The following is a 16,201-nucleotide window of genomic DNA, read 5'->3' as shown; positions in this document are numbered from 1 at the left end:
GGATAAGATTACATTTCTGGGGGAGGTTGATGTAAAAGACACGAGGATCAAAGAGCAACTCTTAAACCCTGTGTGGCTAACATTGCCATTAATCTATGGGGTAGAGATTTACTTCAACAATGGGATGCATATATTAATATCCCACGTGTATCTACTCAAAATAAAAATATGATGTGTGCCATGGGATATGACTCACTGAAGGGATTACATAAAAATCAGCAAGGTTCACTGAAGCATTACTTACAATAGTTAAGATATGGAAACAATTTCACTGTCCATCAATGGATAAATGGATAGGGAAGATTTGATATATGCAATGGAATATTTTTCAGCTATAAAAAAGAATAAGATCTTGTCATTTGTAACATCATGGGTGGATATCAAGGGCAAAATGCTAAATGAAATAAGTCAGACAAAGAAAGATAAACAGCATATGACCTCACATGTGGAATTTAAAAGAAAAAAAAAGGAAGCTGAAAAAAGACCTCATGTATTTGGAGAACACATTGGTGGTTGCTTTAGGCAGTGGTCAAGAAGTGGGCAAAAATGGGAAAGAGGTCAAGAGGTACAAACTTCCTCTTATAAAATAAATAAGTCAAGAGGTACAAACTTCCTCTTATGAAATAAATAAGTCATGAGGATGTCATGTACAGCATGGTCCTATCGTTAATAGTGTATTGTGTATGTGAAAGTTGCTAAGAGAGTGCATCTTGAAAGTTTTCATCACACACACAAAAATCTGTAGCTATGTAAAGTGATGGATGTATGATAGACTTATTGTGGTGATTTTTTCATAATACAAATATAAATGTCAAATTACTATGTTGCACACACAAACGAACAGTTTTAGGGGATGGAGTGTTTCCTCTTCTTCACCATAATCAGGTAACTCATCTACAAATAAATGGTACTAAAGCTAACCCAGCATATAATATGTGTACATTTCCTTCCTTGTTGCACCAAATCCCAATGATGTCTATGAGTTGTTCACGGTTAAGTCATCTCTTTTGCTATGAAGAGACCGCAGGAGTGACCCCACACATATTTGCTGAAGTTTCACAATATTACATGTTGGATATGTTTTATTGGTTTGTTCACTTCTCCTCACAATAGCTGTGTAAGGTAAATTTCAATTGCCCACTTTGCAGAAGACCCACTGCAGGGTCATACATATCTACACAGAGGCATCTTTTTCATTTTCTACAGTTTATCTTTTCCCAATTAAAAGACATTATTTTAGATAACAAGACAAAAATTTTCTTAAAACCGGTTGAAACAAGGACAAAAGTGTGACCCCAATGCTCTGAAAAATTTCTATGTGTATAAAAAGAATGAAAGAACATATACATAGTTTCATTTCCTACTTACACCTACATCTATGTCTCACATAATTAAATGTATATTAGATGTCTACTGTGTGCCGGGCACTGTCCATCCAATTCAACCACTAGTATCCACATCTTATTTCTCTTGATACCTCGACTGGATTACTCAAAACGCCCCCGGAAACAGGATGGATGTTAGTGCCCACCTCATGGGGTGGTGAGATATTACCTCAAGTGGACTCCATCCCATGAAACTTTAGTCTAAGCTTGACCATGACTCCTGGAAACCTGGGTGACTGCACAGGAAATAATGCAGTTGTGGGTGTAGGTTGAAAGTTGAAAGTTACTAAACTGTTTCATATTAGTGACCGATTTTCTAGAGACCACCTGTACAATTTTCTGAAGGATATTTTACTCCCTAGGTTCAGTACATTGCCAATGATATCTAAAAACCTCTATGGAAATCTAGTCAAATGAATATGATCGTATTTTTAATGTGCCAACGTGGGAAGACCATAGTGTTCATATATTTGTTCAAGCATTGTTCTGGATATTTCTGTAAGATGCCTTTGAGTAAGATTTACATTTGAATGGGTACACTTCAGTGAAGCAATTAATCCTCCATTAATGTGATTGGACCTCAAATGATAAACTGAAGTCCTGAATTGAACAAAGGGTTGATCTCCCTTGAGTCAAAGGGATTTCTGCCCAAAGACTGCCTTTGACTTCACATCAGCACCTGTTGTTCCCCAGCAGACAATATTCAGATTCCAACTCTAACTCTTTCCTGAGTCTCCAACTTGTCAAAGTTTCCTATCAGATTCTGCCTAGCCTCCACTTCCTCTTGACTCAATTCCTTAATATAAATTTCTATCTATATATCAGCATCTCATTGGTTCTGTTCCTCCAGTAACCTCTGACTACTATAGGTGCTAATAGTCAAGTATCCTGTCTGTCCTTGAGTAATGTGTGCTTTCAACCAAAGATATTCCCCGGCAACATTTGGATATTAACAGTTAAGTGAAAATATAATGCCTAGAGATAGTAATAAAACAGTCATTGACAAGAACATCAAAAAGTATGAATTACATAGGCATACCCTATGTAAAACATGGAGGCCCACAGATGTGCAAGACCTGTACTCAACACTGCTAAACATTGCTGAGAGAAATTAAACAGTGGCCTAAATAAATGGAGGGACATGTCCTCTTGAGGGGTCAGAAGACTCAGTATTGTTAAGATGTCTATTCCCTCAAACTGATGTATAGATTCCATACAATACCATGGAGATGGGTTAAGATGGTGGAAGAGGAGGGCAACCCTAAGCTTCCCTCGTCCCTTGAATACAGCTAGATAAATATCAAATAATTCTGAACACCCAAGAAATAAATCTGAGGATTGAGAGAACAAACCTGCACATCTACAAGTAGAAAAACAATGACCCTGGGGACGGTAGGAACCTTGGAGAGTTGGTTTGGGGGAGAAATGAGCCATCGGTGCTGTAGAGGGGAGGGAGCCCTGATCACAGAGAGAGGATTGAGAGAGTAATAAAAAATGTGGAAACATGCATAGGGGATTGCACAAGAAAACTCTTCCCTAAAGCCATTAACTGGGTGGAGGAGAGGGGTTAAATACCACACATTTTTAAGTAAGCAACAGAGTACCAAGTCTTAAGATTTAGAGGTCTGTGCCATCAACAGGGTCACACCTGGTGGGTTTAGTGGTATCCCAGTGGAGAAGGAAGGTGAGGACCCAGGAGCGGGCAGCATGGTCTGAGAATGCCCTGGGTCACACTGGGAGAAACTGTACCAATCTTGGAGTGCATTTAGGAAGGGGGCACTGCCTCTCTGGAGACAAAAGAACCTATGGGTGCCATTAACCTGTGTGATTCATCAGCATAAGAACAAAGATGCCTGGTGAGGGCAGTGAGCCTTGGTGCCATCTTTCTGCTGTGCTTTACCACAAACTCCAAGCCCTGCAGGGTCACCCAGCTATTTTCTGGGACAAACCAACACTCAGCCACAGCACAGCAAGACCCTCTCCTAGAGTATCAGTGCAGGTCTATGCCATGGGGGTCTCTGAAGTTTGGAGTTTTGAGACCCAACTGTGCCTGAGATAAAACATGAGAGTACTGTGTTGCCTGGCAGGCAGAAAGCTGAAATAAAGACAAGATTAAGGCAGGGATATGACAGCAGCCAGGGACACAAGAGGGGTGATTGTTTGATCTTATGTTCAGGCTTTCTATGGAGGGGCAGGCCTGAGCGCCCTGCTTCAGAGACAAGAGAGCAGGGCAACACCATTTCCCCCCCTCCACACCCATCAACACTGACTTACTTCAGTGAGCAAACAGTGCCACCAGGTGAAGGCCAGAGTCGCTCCCTGCAAGTGCATCTCCATTAGGGCAAGTCCCGCCTAAGAATCAACACAACAGGCCCCACCCCTAGAAGTCCAACACAAGCCCCTCACATACACCAACTCTACTGGTGAATCATAGAGTGCTTCAAAGCTTGAACTCTATGGGAAGCATGATCTAGGTTCCTTTGGGTTTCATTTACAGATTTTTTGAGTATAGGAAAAGCAATTACTTATTTTTAATGATTTATTTCATTATTAATTGATTGATTGATTGATTGATTTGGATCAAACTTCTCTAAGAAGGAGAACAACCCACACCAAGGATCTACATTCATGTTTTTTTTTTTTTTAATTGACCTCAAAATCACAAGATGGAGGAATTAACCCCAAGAGAGAGAACAGGCATTTAATCAATTCACATTAAGATGTCTGAAAGGGAATTTCAAACAAAAATTATAAGGATAGTAGCTGGGCTTGAAAAAAGCATAGAGAATCCCTTACTGAAGAGATAAAAGAACTAAAAACTAGTCAGGTTGAAATAAAAAATGCTATAACCAAGATGCAAACCTGAATGAATGCCATGACAATGAAGGATGCACAAAGCAGAGGAGTGAATCAGTGATGTAGAAGATAAAATTATGAAAATAATGAAGCTGAAAAGAAGAGGGAAAGGGAAGTATTGGATGGTGACTGCAGACTTAGGGAAATCAGCAAATCTTTAAGACAGCTCAAAAGCTGTTGCAGGGAGTATGGCCGGAATCCCAAAAGATGAGTGTGCAAACAAAATTCAGTTAAGTGAAGGTCCTCATTCTTGAGTCTGAATGAGGCCCTGACTCCAGAATGAAGCTTCTTTTTATTAGGATAATTGCTAAAGACTATGTGCGTAAAGTCAGCTAAGCAAGTGTGTTAATCAATCTAATGGTTTAGCGTTTCAAGGTTGAATTTCGAGTTAATTGGTTTCTATAAGACTAAGGAAGGCTCAGGTGTGAGGGAGGATCCATCCCTGGACAATGTTAATGGCTCTCGGCATTCCTTATGAGCAGCAGCCGTGTTCAGCTGTGTAAACATGTCCTAAGGCCTTGCACCTTCTCCAGCCCTTCCCTTTTGAAGTCTTTTCCCTTGATGCTTCTCTCCTGCATCTCCCACCAAAAGCCAATGCTCAAGAGACAAGTGATGGTGAGAAAGGAAAAGTTGCCCTATTCAGGAAGCCAGCAACCTGTGAAAATGGAAGAATAACTTTGCAAAGACCATCTTCCCTGTCCAGGAAAAGCAGAAGGTTTTTTAAGGGGAAGGTGCGGGGAAATGGTGAGGGGTATATGCAGAAGAAGCTGGTGCTCAGCAGTTAATCATTTGTGCTTGAAAGGCTTCCACATTCCTCTGAAGCAATTAATCAAGGCACTCAGGTGTCTCTTATTGAGGACACCATGGTCAGTGCACTAAGTATCTATGTAAGTATGTTACAATTATGTATAAGTATGTCATAAGTATGTTAAAAAAGTTCCATTTGTTGTTGACCCTAACTTTCATCATAATCATTGATTTATCTCTTTCCTCATCACTGTCAGCTGTTGTGTAGTGTGGACTGTACAGAAGTTCCCTATCAGAGAACAGGGTGTTCACCCTCCATTTCTCCAACCTTGTAGAGGCTGCTCAGACCTTCTTTTCCTCTCTATCATTCCCTGTCCATGACACAAGACACAGCTGCCCAGATCCAGCTCTGACACCCCCATCCTCTCTGAGTCACCTACCCGTGTCTAACCTGTACCACCCTTGGAATACCTGCCACTGATTGTCAAGGTGCACTACTGCCACCAGGTGTTCAAAGTCTGCAGGCTCTGGAATAAAGAACTCTATAATCCTTTCCAAAAACTGCAGAAAAAAACATTTGGCACAATAGAGCATCAGTTCTTGATAAAAACCCTTAAGAAAGTAGGGGTAAGAGGGAACATACCTCGACATCATAAAAGCCACATATGAAAGGCTCACAGTTAATATCCTCCTCAATGGGGAAAATGGAGTATATGTTTTAACAATTTTCCTTTACACCTACAAGGGTTTTTTTTTTTTTCTTTTTCAGAAAAAAATTAAAATTCTCTTGTTTACGTACAAAACCTGGGTTTAGGGGATATTATTGTTACGTTTTTACTCCTTGCTGACACTTCTTAGAAGAGAAGTTTAATGATGGTGGTACTTTGGTGCCATCTTATGACAAAAGCCTGAACTGCTGTTGAACATCACAGGAAAGATAAGAGGGAGGGACTGTGACTCAAACCTACCAGAGCTTCTGAAAGTCAGAATGGAAAGAGGGTAATTTATTGGGCACAGCATATCGAGGGCCTCCCACTAAGTATTTCATAAAAAAATGGAATCATACTATATGTGGCCCTTTGCATACTTAGTTTTTTTTTTTCTTAGTAAAACATTAGCGACATTTATTACACATGCCTATAAAGACCAACTTCTGTCTCCATCTGTATAATCTATTGCTTTTCAGCAATCACGCACCTGTAAGATGGGCCTCAAAGGCTGCTGCACAACGTGTAGTTGATGATGGAATGCAATTCTACTTGCTAAATTTCTTCGCCCATGATGAGTCAAAGTAGCTTCTCATCAATAGTGTTTTATATATTCATGTCAAATAAAAGATAATGGAACTGTTAATAAATGAATAAATGCCTGAGTATAATAAGCCAGATAAAAATAAAATGCAACGATTGACACAAAGTTACAGACAATCAAAACTAATCTATTGACAAAAAAACTAAATAGTTGCTTGGGGACATGGCATGTTGAGGGAAACTGTGGTCCATGAGTACTGAACTTAAAACGTCACGTACCAGGAATATAATCATACTGACATTTAACAACTTCTGATTTGTATAAGGGAAAATTCTGGGTATCGTGATAGCAGGGAAGACACGTTGGTAATTGTTATTATAAAAATTCCAAAGTCTTGTAAGTGACACTTTGAACTCACACTACAAAAATTTTAGGCCCTTAATTTTTTTCTTTGTAGTATGGGTAAAACCAAGCAAACCAGGAAAGAATCTGTGTTAAGATCTCAAGTTGCTATGAACCCTTCTAAATGCCTATTTTCACATCGTTCTGAGGAAACATAGAATTCATTAATTATTATTTATGCAATCAGAAAAAAATATATTTATTGCAAGTGCATGTTAATGATCAAGTCATTTTCAGGTGCACAATTTGTCCCTTTCAGACAAATGAGGAATTCTCTAAGATGGGCCTCAAGATTTACTAACACATCTGTTGGTGGATTGAAATTCCACCTGCTAAACTTCTCCTCCCATGACGTGGTTTAAGTAGTTTCTCTGCTTTTAGGTTAGTTTTTGAACCTTACAGGAGCTATTCCACAACATGCTTTTGTTCAGGTCTATGAACTCACTTGTGCCAGGCATCATATCCCACCAGGAATGTGAAATGTTAGTGTCTCCTGAGGACTGTTGTCCTTGAATATGGGATAGAGGTTTCAGCAGCCACCAGGACTCAGATCCTCATAACCTGTCTCCTTCCGGCACCTGATAAGAGCGTGGCCAATGGAATGAAGTTCTGAAGAGGGAGAGACAGATCCAGCTATCGCTATGATTTGCAAGAGTAACTATGTGCCCAGCAGCATGCCAGGCACTAGTCTAGTGACACTGACATTGATACTGATGCAGTCAAGCTGAGTCCAAGAACCCAGGGAACGGTACCACAGGACCAGCCAAGAGGGTCCTTGGCTTCAAAAGTGGTAGAAATCAAACGTTAGCTGGAGAAAGTGCTAACAGAGTTTATCAAATAGCATGAATGACAGAAAATAGCAGAGTGCCTGGGGGAGACTCAGAAAGGAAAGGAGAATGAGCCTTGTCATTGCTTTGGGCTAGGAGTTTGTATTTAAAAAGGGTTTAGGGTACACGTTCCAGGGGAATCCATGGTAGTGTCCAATCAAAGGCAAGCGTCAGGTGAACAATAGGTGTTATTTCATAAATTACCAAAAGTAGGGGTATTGATGCCATCGTCAGCTGAGGTTTGTTTGAAGCCAATGTCCTGGAACATGTTTTGGATCTGGCTCTTCTTAGGTGTCTGGGGCCTTCGACAAATCTCAGAGAATGATTAACTTTCTTGCTTCCCCGTTGAAGTGAGAACATGGCTCTTTGTCTTATTCAGAGGCCAAATGTGGAGCCTGGCAGGCTAAATGGGGCCTGGTAGAAAAACCACTTGTAAAATGGAGCCCCTTCAGCTTCCCTACTTCACAACAAGTGGGCTGTGATCATAACAACTACATGTTACAATGAACTTCTCACCGGGCCTTTTTCTTCTATCCCCTAACAACAAAGAAGAAAAGGAGTAACAAGTGGCCTGAAATCATACAGGCATTCATGATCCTGCAGTAATCACAGGGCCAGGGACTTGGTCATGTGTATCACCGAGTGTTCTCGGCGACCCTGTGGGTGAAGCATTCACACCCCCATTCTGCAGAAGGGAAGCCAGGTGCATAGTCATTATCTGCCTTCCCTCCCGCACCCCTGCCTTCATAGGACAGTAGCTCCAGGACACCCCTGGAGCAGGACCCACACTCACTGGACCCAGACCAGACCCCAACAGGTTTACCCATGAGACACTCTGGGTGCCAAGCTCCAAAGAAGGAAAGAGGAGACTTGGACCTGGATTCCTTTGTCTCCCCAGACTCTGGGACAGATCAGCTCCACTGAGGGGACCCACACCTTCAGCTAAGCTCCAAACACTTGAAGGCCCCTCTTCTTCCCAATCCGTCTCTGTATTGAAAAGTCATCATGGTTGTCACAACAGAGTCACGTTTCTATGGCAACCATGAAGTGTATGCCGATCTTCCACACTTGAAATGCTTCCCATCTTGCAGCCATCGGTTCCTGGGTCTTGAGAAGCTGCATCCTCTCAGCCACCCAACACTACGGCTTTAGACAGCTGCATGAACAGCTCTGCCCTGGGACGTAAAAATCCAAGACTTTCCAAGGCATGTTTGAAATCTCCTGTATCCATCCACCCATTCATTCAGTTAGCAGGCACTATGACCAAATTCTACACCACCCCTTGGTTAAGGTTTAGGTTTCGCCAAAATAGGAATAAAGACCAAGCGTCTGAATAGGGTGGTGTGGTAAATTCAGATGTTAAATCTGAAAACATATGGTTCTTTCCCATGAAAGAACCTTAATTCCAACCTTCCAAGTTTTTATAATGGATCACTTAAAATTATGCTTTAGGTGGGCCTGGGTGGCTGCATGGGTTAAGTGTCCAAGTGTCCAACTCTTCATCTCATCTCAGGTGTTGACCTCTGGGTTGTGAGTTCAAGACCAGCACTGGGGTTTGCCCTGGATGTGAAGCCTAGTCAAAAAAAATTTAATTAATTAATTAAATAAATATATGCTTTAAAGCCCTGCACCCCTCTCCACATCTTTAATGGCTGTCCTCTTTACTTATATTCTCACCTTTGCACAGAAATACTTCTCCTGGATACTAAATTCACATATCCCTGTGCCTCCCTTCCTACTCAGTCTTCATCCATCATATAAGAAGACCGTATTTCCCCATGCTTCAGTGGAAAATACAATTTCCAGCTCAACAACTTTTTTGTCACATGTACAGATCAGAAATGTTGAAATGATTGCTCAAATGAAGACAGACAGGAGTTTAGGAAAAAAAAAAAAAAAGAATTCCTTACCCCAGAACAGAATGTAATTGCTTGAAAATAGTTAAGGAGCACATTGGAACAAGATGAGTTACATAAAAGCTAGAATTTTAAAATACCTCCCATAGAGTCAGAGTCACATAACTGGAAGGCTGTGCCTTAGACAATGGGCTTTCAAATGAAGCCCACATTTTCTATGACATATCTCATGCTTTTGCTTCACTGAAAAGGGTTCTGTAAATATTTTTCATTCAGTTTAGCAATAATTATTATTTTTTTAATCGTCACTCTAGGAATAGCTGTCTTATGTGTCTGCTGTTGTATGCTTGTTTGTTTCTCAAGGGATTCACATGTATGGAATAAAATCATGTGAAATTATAATGTTCCCAACTCTGACATGGTTAAATATATTATCTAAATGCATTTTCTAGGGATGTCTGCGTGGCTTAGTTGGTTAAGCATCCAACTTCAGCTCGGGTCACGATCTCACAGCTCGTGAGTTTGAGTCCCGCATTGGGCTCTGTGCTGACAGCTTGGATCCTGGGGCCTGCTTCTGATTCTGTGTCTCCCTCTCTCTCTGCCCCTCCCTTGCTGCCCCTGCCCTCCTCACAATCTGCCCCTCTCTCTCTCGAAAATAAATAACCATTTAAAATTAAAAAAAATGTAAGTGCATTTTCTAATATACCATATTTAGACAACACAATGATGGTGATATATAATGGTGGGTATACAGAACTCTTGGAGTTTTCTGTTTATTTAAAATGCATTTTATGCATCATAAAAACCATGATGCTAGACTTTCTTGTGGTATGTGCCCATGAAAAAGAAAATCTACCAAACACTATGCATGAATCAAAATATATAAATAAATATAAATGTAAAAAAATGTTTGAATTAATAAAAATTCATGATAAGAGACAAACTGTCTTTATCAAATAATTCCAAATGTACACACCATGCCTCTATGAAGAGAACCTTATTTCCACCTCTCACACTGGAGCCCAGGGCTGACTTTGTTTCATTTCTAAAAAGTAGAGTAGATGAATGGGTGATAGTTACTGTACACTGGAAAAAGTAGACAAACACCACCTTAATCCTGCGATGAGAGTCAATAGCTCCAGTGATCCAGTGAGGTCTCATGGGTATCATGCCCTCCCATCCTCCCAGAGGTGGGGTGACGAGAAGGGCACCTCAACCTTTTTTCTTTCTCAAAACCCTCGGGAGAAAAGTACCAGGCTATGCACGCACTCCTCAACACACAGGGTCATGACAGCATTCTGGCAGTTCCACAAACACTTCACCAGAGTTACCATATGACACAGCAATCCCACTCCTAGGTACACAGTCAGGAGAAAGGGCCACATATGTCTGCATAAAAACTTGTATACAAATGTGCATAGCACCAGCTTGAATGTATACTAATTAATAAAAGAATAAAGACAATTTGGTACATTATTTGACAAAAAAAGAAAATGAAAAATGTTGAACTCGATGAAAGGAGCCAAAAATGCAAAAGACCACATATTGCATGATTTCACTTATATAAAATGTCCAGGGAGAGTTCACCAATATGCTGTACCCAACACTTTTCATCCTGATTCTAGAAAGCTCTGTCTGGTGAGTTTATGTCACAGACTCTCCTTCCCATTTTCCTGTTCCATATTGTCCAAGCAGCAATTCAGGTTTTTGTCACCAGACGGCACCAAAGGATCGCCATATTGTTCAAGCGGCTGTTCAAGATTTTGTCGCCAGATGGCACCAAAGGATCACCATATTGTTCAAGCGGCTGTTCCGGTTTTTGTCACCAGATGGCACCAAAGGAGCACCATATTGTTCAAGCAGCTGTTCACGTTTTTGTCACCAGATGGCACCAAAGGATAACCATATTGTTCAAGCAGCTGTTCAGGTTTTTGTCAGCAGATGGCACTGAAGTGTCATCATCATTAAACTCCGCTCCCAAAAATTTTCTGCAAGGAGAAGAAGGAGGAAGAGGAGGAGGAGGAGGCAGAGGAGAAGGAGGAGGAGGAGGGAGGAGGAGGCAGAGAAGGAGGAGAAGGGAGGGGGAGGTTGGAGGGGGTGGACGGAGGAGAAAAGAACCAAACAAACTCCCTTAAAATCCGAGATTTGTATATATACAAATTGATCCTAACACTGGCTGAAGGAACTGTTAGGTGTAAAAAGGATTGTGAAAACATACACTCTAGGGCCTGCAAATGATGAGACACCAGGTGGCAGTGGTGTGCCTTGGCATTGAGTGACAGGTTTGTGAAGGCAGTACATGTCGGAACAGGGGATAAGTGAGCTGAAACTGGATGGGCCATCAGAGAGGAATCTGGGCAGCTGTGTCCTGTGTGATGCAGAAAGGATGACAGATGGTGTGTGAGGAGGTGTGGGCAGCTTACACAAGGCTTGGGTGATCAAGAATGAATGCTTTGTTCTCTGGTAGACACCCTCAGAACAGTCTACACTGCACATTAGCTGACAGTGGTGAGAGGATAGAGAAATCAATGAGCATGATGCAGTTTGGGGTCAATAGCAAATGGAACTGCTTTAATATACATATGAAGTTCCAAGCAGACTTGGTATCGTGGTAAACAAACCTTTTCATGATTGTTTTTATAGTCTTTTCAGCATGTACTTCTTTCAATTAAAAGAGAACAACAAAAATGGAGATAAATGTTATGGCACCGGGTGGTGAGATCCAGGATGACAGCTCTTAGAGTCTCAGACCAAGGGTACATGGCAAGGAAGAGGGAGGATGGAGGTTGGGAGACTGACTTCATGGAATCAGCCAGCTTTTTGGATTTTCCCTTAATTGGAATAATCATCTGTGTATATCACTTTCCTACAATATAAACACTATTTCTGGGATATCTAAACCTGAGATTGGAAGTCCAGCTCCAGGCTTACCTGAGACTAAAGCTGCAACTGTGAGTGTGTAGTGAGGTAGTAGAGCTGGAGGAAGACATGCAAACACACACACACCATGTCGATACAAAAGGCACATCACATTAATATGAGAAAGGCTAAGAACCATGATACTTTCAATAGATGCAGAAAAAAAAAAAAACATTTGACAAAGTACAACATCCATTCATGATTAAAAAAACACAAAAAACAAAAAACAAGAAAGGAGTGTTAAAGGAACATGCCTCAACCTAATAAAGGCCATATATGAAAAACCCACAGTCCACATCATCCTCAATGGTGAAAAACTGAGAGATTTTCCTCTATGGTCAGGAACAAGACAGGGATGTCCACTATCATCATTATTTAACATAGTATGGGAATCCTAGCCACAGCTATCAGACAACAAAAAGAAACAAAAGGTATCCAAATTGGCAAGGAAGAGGTCAAACTTTCAGCACTTGCAGGTGACATGATGATACTCTTTATAGAAAACCTGAAAGACTCCACAAAAGATTGCTGGAACTGATACAGATTCAGTAAAGTCATGGGACACAAAATCAATGTACAGAAATCTGTGGATGGAGCTATAGTGCATTATGCTAAGTGAAATAAGTAAGAGACAGATACCATATGATTTCATTCATATGTGGAATTAAAGAAGAAAAGTAGATGGGGACCCCTGGGTGGCTCAGTCAGTGAAGCACTGAACTCTTGATTTTGGCTCAGGTCGTGATCTCATGGTTCATGGGATCAAGCCCCATGTGGGGCTTTGTGCTGACACCATGGAGCTCGTCTGGGATTCTCTCTATCCTCTCTCTGACCCTCCCCCCACTCATGCACTGTCTTTCCCAAAATAAATACACATTTTTTTTTAAATAAAAAAAGGATGAACATAGGGGAAGAGAAACAAAAGTGAGAGGGAAGCAAACCATAATAGACAGCTAACTTTAGAGAAAAAACAGGGTTGGTGGAGGGAGGTGGGTGGTGGATGGGCCAAATGAGTGATGGGTATTAAGGAGAGCACTTGTTGTGATGAGATTTGAGTGTTATATGCAAATGTTGAGTCACTAAATTCTACGCCTAAAACTAATTTTTTCATATGTGTTAAGTAACTAGAATTTAAATAAAAACTTGAAATCAAACAAGAAAGAAATCTGTTGCATTTGTATACACCAATAGTGAAGCAACAGAGAGAGAAATCAAGAAATCAATTACATATATAGAATTATGCCCCAAATAATAAGATACCTAGAAATTAACCTAAGGAAAGAGGTACTCTGAAAACTACAAACACTGATGAAAGAATTTGAGGATGACACAAAGAAGTGGAAAAACATTCCATGCTCATGGATTGGAAGAACAAATATTATTAAAATGTCTATACTACCTAAAGCAATCTACACTGGTGGTCCCCCACTCCCGCGAAGTCACCATATTGATGCCGAACTTAGTGTGGACACCCGATGGGCATAGCGCACTACAGCCCAGAACTCCTGGGCTCAAGCGATCCTCCTGCCTAAGCCACCTGGGTGGCTGGGACTACAGGCACGTGCCACCGTGCCCAGCACCAGGATTTTGTTTTGTATTAACCCAAACCTCTAACCCTGATTACATTCAAGACCCCCTTTCCCTCACGTCCATGAGTTAATGTTCACAGATTCATTGTCTCTTTGAGCACGTCCAGCACCATGTTTGTAAGCCTTCTGATCCTAATAAAAATGGGACAAGGCCCCTTATTCATGGCTCTTGTCTTTTCCTGGATATTAGCCATCTCTCGCTTTTAATCCTGTGTCCCACTTTCTTGCTAGACAAGAAAGAACTTTAGACTTGGAGTCTACGACAGATGGTGACCCTGATGTGATAGAAGGAAAGCGGACTATGGGCCAACGTGGACAAGGAGCCAAAATGATAAGGCGGTACCGCACAAGGACTGCAGGATGCCGTGGAATGATTAAGGAGCTCCAAGAAAGGGAGAGAAAAAAAAAAAAAACCGCATCAGGTACAGTCTCTGCCTGAAGAGGTAAGGGATAAAGCGAAACTATATTAGGATTCACTGCCATGGAACTTTTTGAGAGATCTCCCATGGGAAACTCCCCAGCCCCTGAACAAAAGCGCTTATATTCGAATTCTTCAGTCACTAGGAGAGACAGCAGGAATGACTCTAAATTATAAGGCTCTCTTTAAATTATTTCTGACTGTCCAACAGAATTGCCATTGGCTTCCAGAACAAGGAACTTGTGATCTTGACGTGAGGGAATGAGCAGGGAAAACATTAAAGGCCGGGCATTCTGAAGCGGCTAATGTCCCCCCACCCCCACCCCCCAGGTAATCCTCACCTGATCCATCGTCTGCACTGCCCTTCTCCCACTGAGCTCGGAGGATGTAGGTGAAAACATAGAGTTATCTAAAAAGAAGGAAAAACCCCGCCCCCCCCCCATAATCAGGCTGCGCCTCTGGCATCTCTACAGCAAAAAGATACTCCCCCTCCCCCCAAAAGGCTGGGATGATATCGAGCCTCAAAACACCTCATCAACCTGCTCTGATAAGGTCCTTTCCCCAATGCAAAAGTGCCTTAAAGAAGCCCATAAGGCCGGTGAATTCCACCTGCTTCCCGTTGTCCGGCAAAATGGACAATATGTCCATGAAAGCCTGCCCTTCCAAATAGTAAAAGAATTACAGAAGGCAGTTCAACTCTACCGCCTTCATAGCCCTTTTACGATCGGGATTTTGGAAACTGTTTGCCTTATTCCACGTGTGCCTGGGACTGGAACTCTCTCCTGACCCCGGCCCAATATGCTGTCTTTGCTCAGGAATTTCATCACTCGTGCTATGCAGAACCTCGATGCTGCTATTCCAGTGACTTTTGAACAATTGTCTGGCACAGGGCAATATGTCCAACCAAGGCAGCAAGCTCAACTCCCGATCATCGTCAGGGAGCAATGCACTGATGTAGTGTGACGGGATTTCATAAAATCCCCCTTTCAGGAAAATCATCATGGTCCTTTACTAATATCCGACAAGGGGCCACTGAAAACTATATGGCTTTTATCAATCACATCCAAGAAGCTATTCAAAGACAGCTTGATAATATGGAAGCAACCGAATCAATGTTTCTTTCCCTGGCTGTTGAAAATGCTAATGAGGATTGCAAAAGAGTTCTTAAGCATATCAAACCCAATGCAAGTAGCCCTGAAGCCACTATCAGTGAATATGTTAAAGCCTGTCAAACTGTGGGAACAGAATCCCACAAAACAATGCTACTTGCCTTGGCCCTCAAACAATCTAACCCAACCTGTTTTGGCTGTGGAAAAGTGGGACACTTAAAAAAGGGTTGCCCCTTTATAAACACTCCTCAAACCTCCCTCTTGCCGGGATTGTGCCCTCGATGCAAGAAAGGGAATCATTGGGCAAATAACTGTAGATCTAAATTCGATAAAGACAGTCGTCCCCCTCAGTTTGGGAAACTCCCAAACGTGTGCCCCCCCTCCACACCCAGGACAACAAAGGGAGGGGATGGCTCCTTTCTGCCCACAAGAAAAGTCACCCTCCCCCACCCAAGGCCTGTGCTACTCAAACCCATGGGGTCCCTATGTGCTGCCACCAAAGGAAGCACAGGATTAGATTTAGAATCCCAGGAGACCATCACACTTAATCAGTTTGGGCATGTATACCTCATCCCTACTGGCATATTTGGCCTGCTTCCCAAAGGCTATGTTGGTCTCTTTCTTGGAAGATGTAGCCCTACCAAAGCCAGACTTCTAGTTCTTCCAGGGGTGATTGATAGTGATTTCACCAGGGAAATTAAAATTATGGCGCAGGCCTCCAAATTAATAACCATTAACAAAGGCCAGCGATTGGCTCAACTCCTTATCCTTCCTTATTGGGTCTCTGGAGCTGAGAACAAACCTAGAAGAGAAGGCAAGTTTGGGAGCACAAACTCGCCTTT

General features: G+C 41.8%; 1 pseudogene; it reads right to left on the bottom strand.

Moving 5' to 3' along the window:
- LOC115506840 overlaps positions 1–15,252 on the bottom strand; it is a 49,391-nt pseudogene extending 34,139 nt beyond the window's left edge.
- Between the last annotated feature and the right edge of the window lie 949 nt (positions 15,253–16,201).

The sequence above is a fragment of the Lynx canadensis genome, chromosome X (assembly GCF_007474595.2).
Source record: "Lynx canadensis isolate LIC74 chromosome X, mLynCan4.pri.v2, whole genome shotgun sequence".
Taxonomy (NCBI): Eukaryota; Metazoa; Chordata; class Mammalia; order Carnivora; family Felidae; genus Lynx; species Lynx canadensis.
The sequence above is the reverse complement of the archived record's forward strand: the minus strand, read 5'-3'. Positions and strand labels throughout refer to the sequence as shown.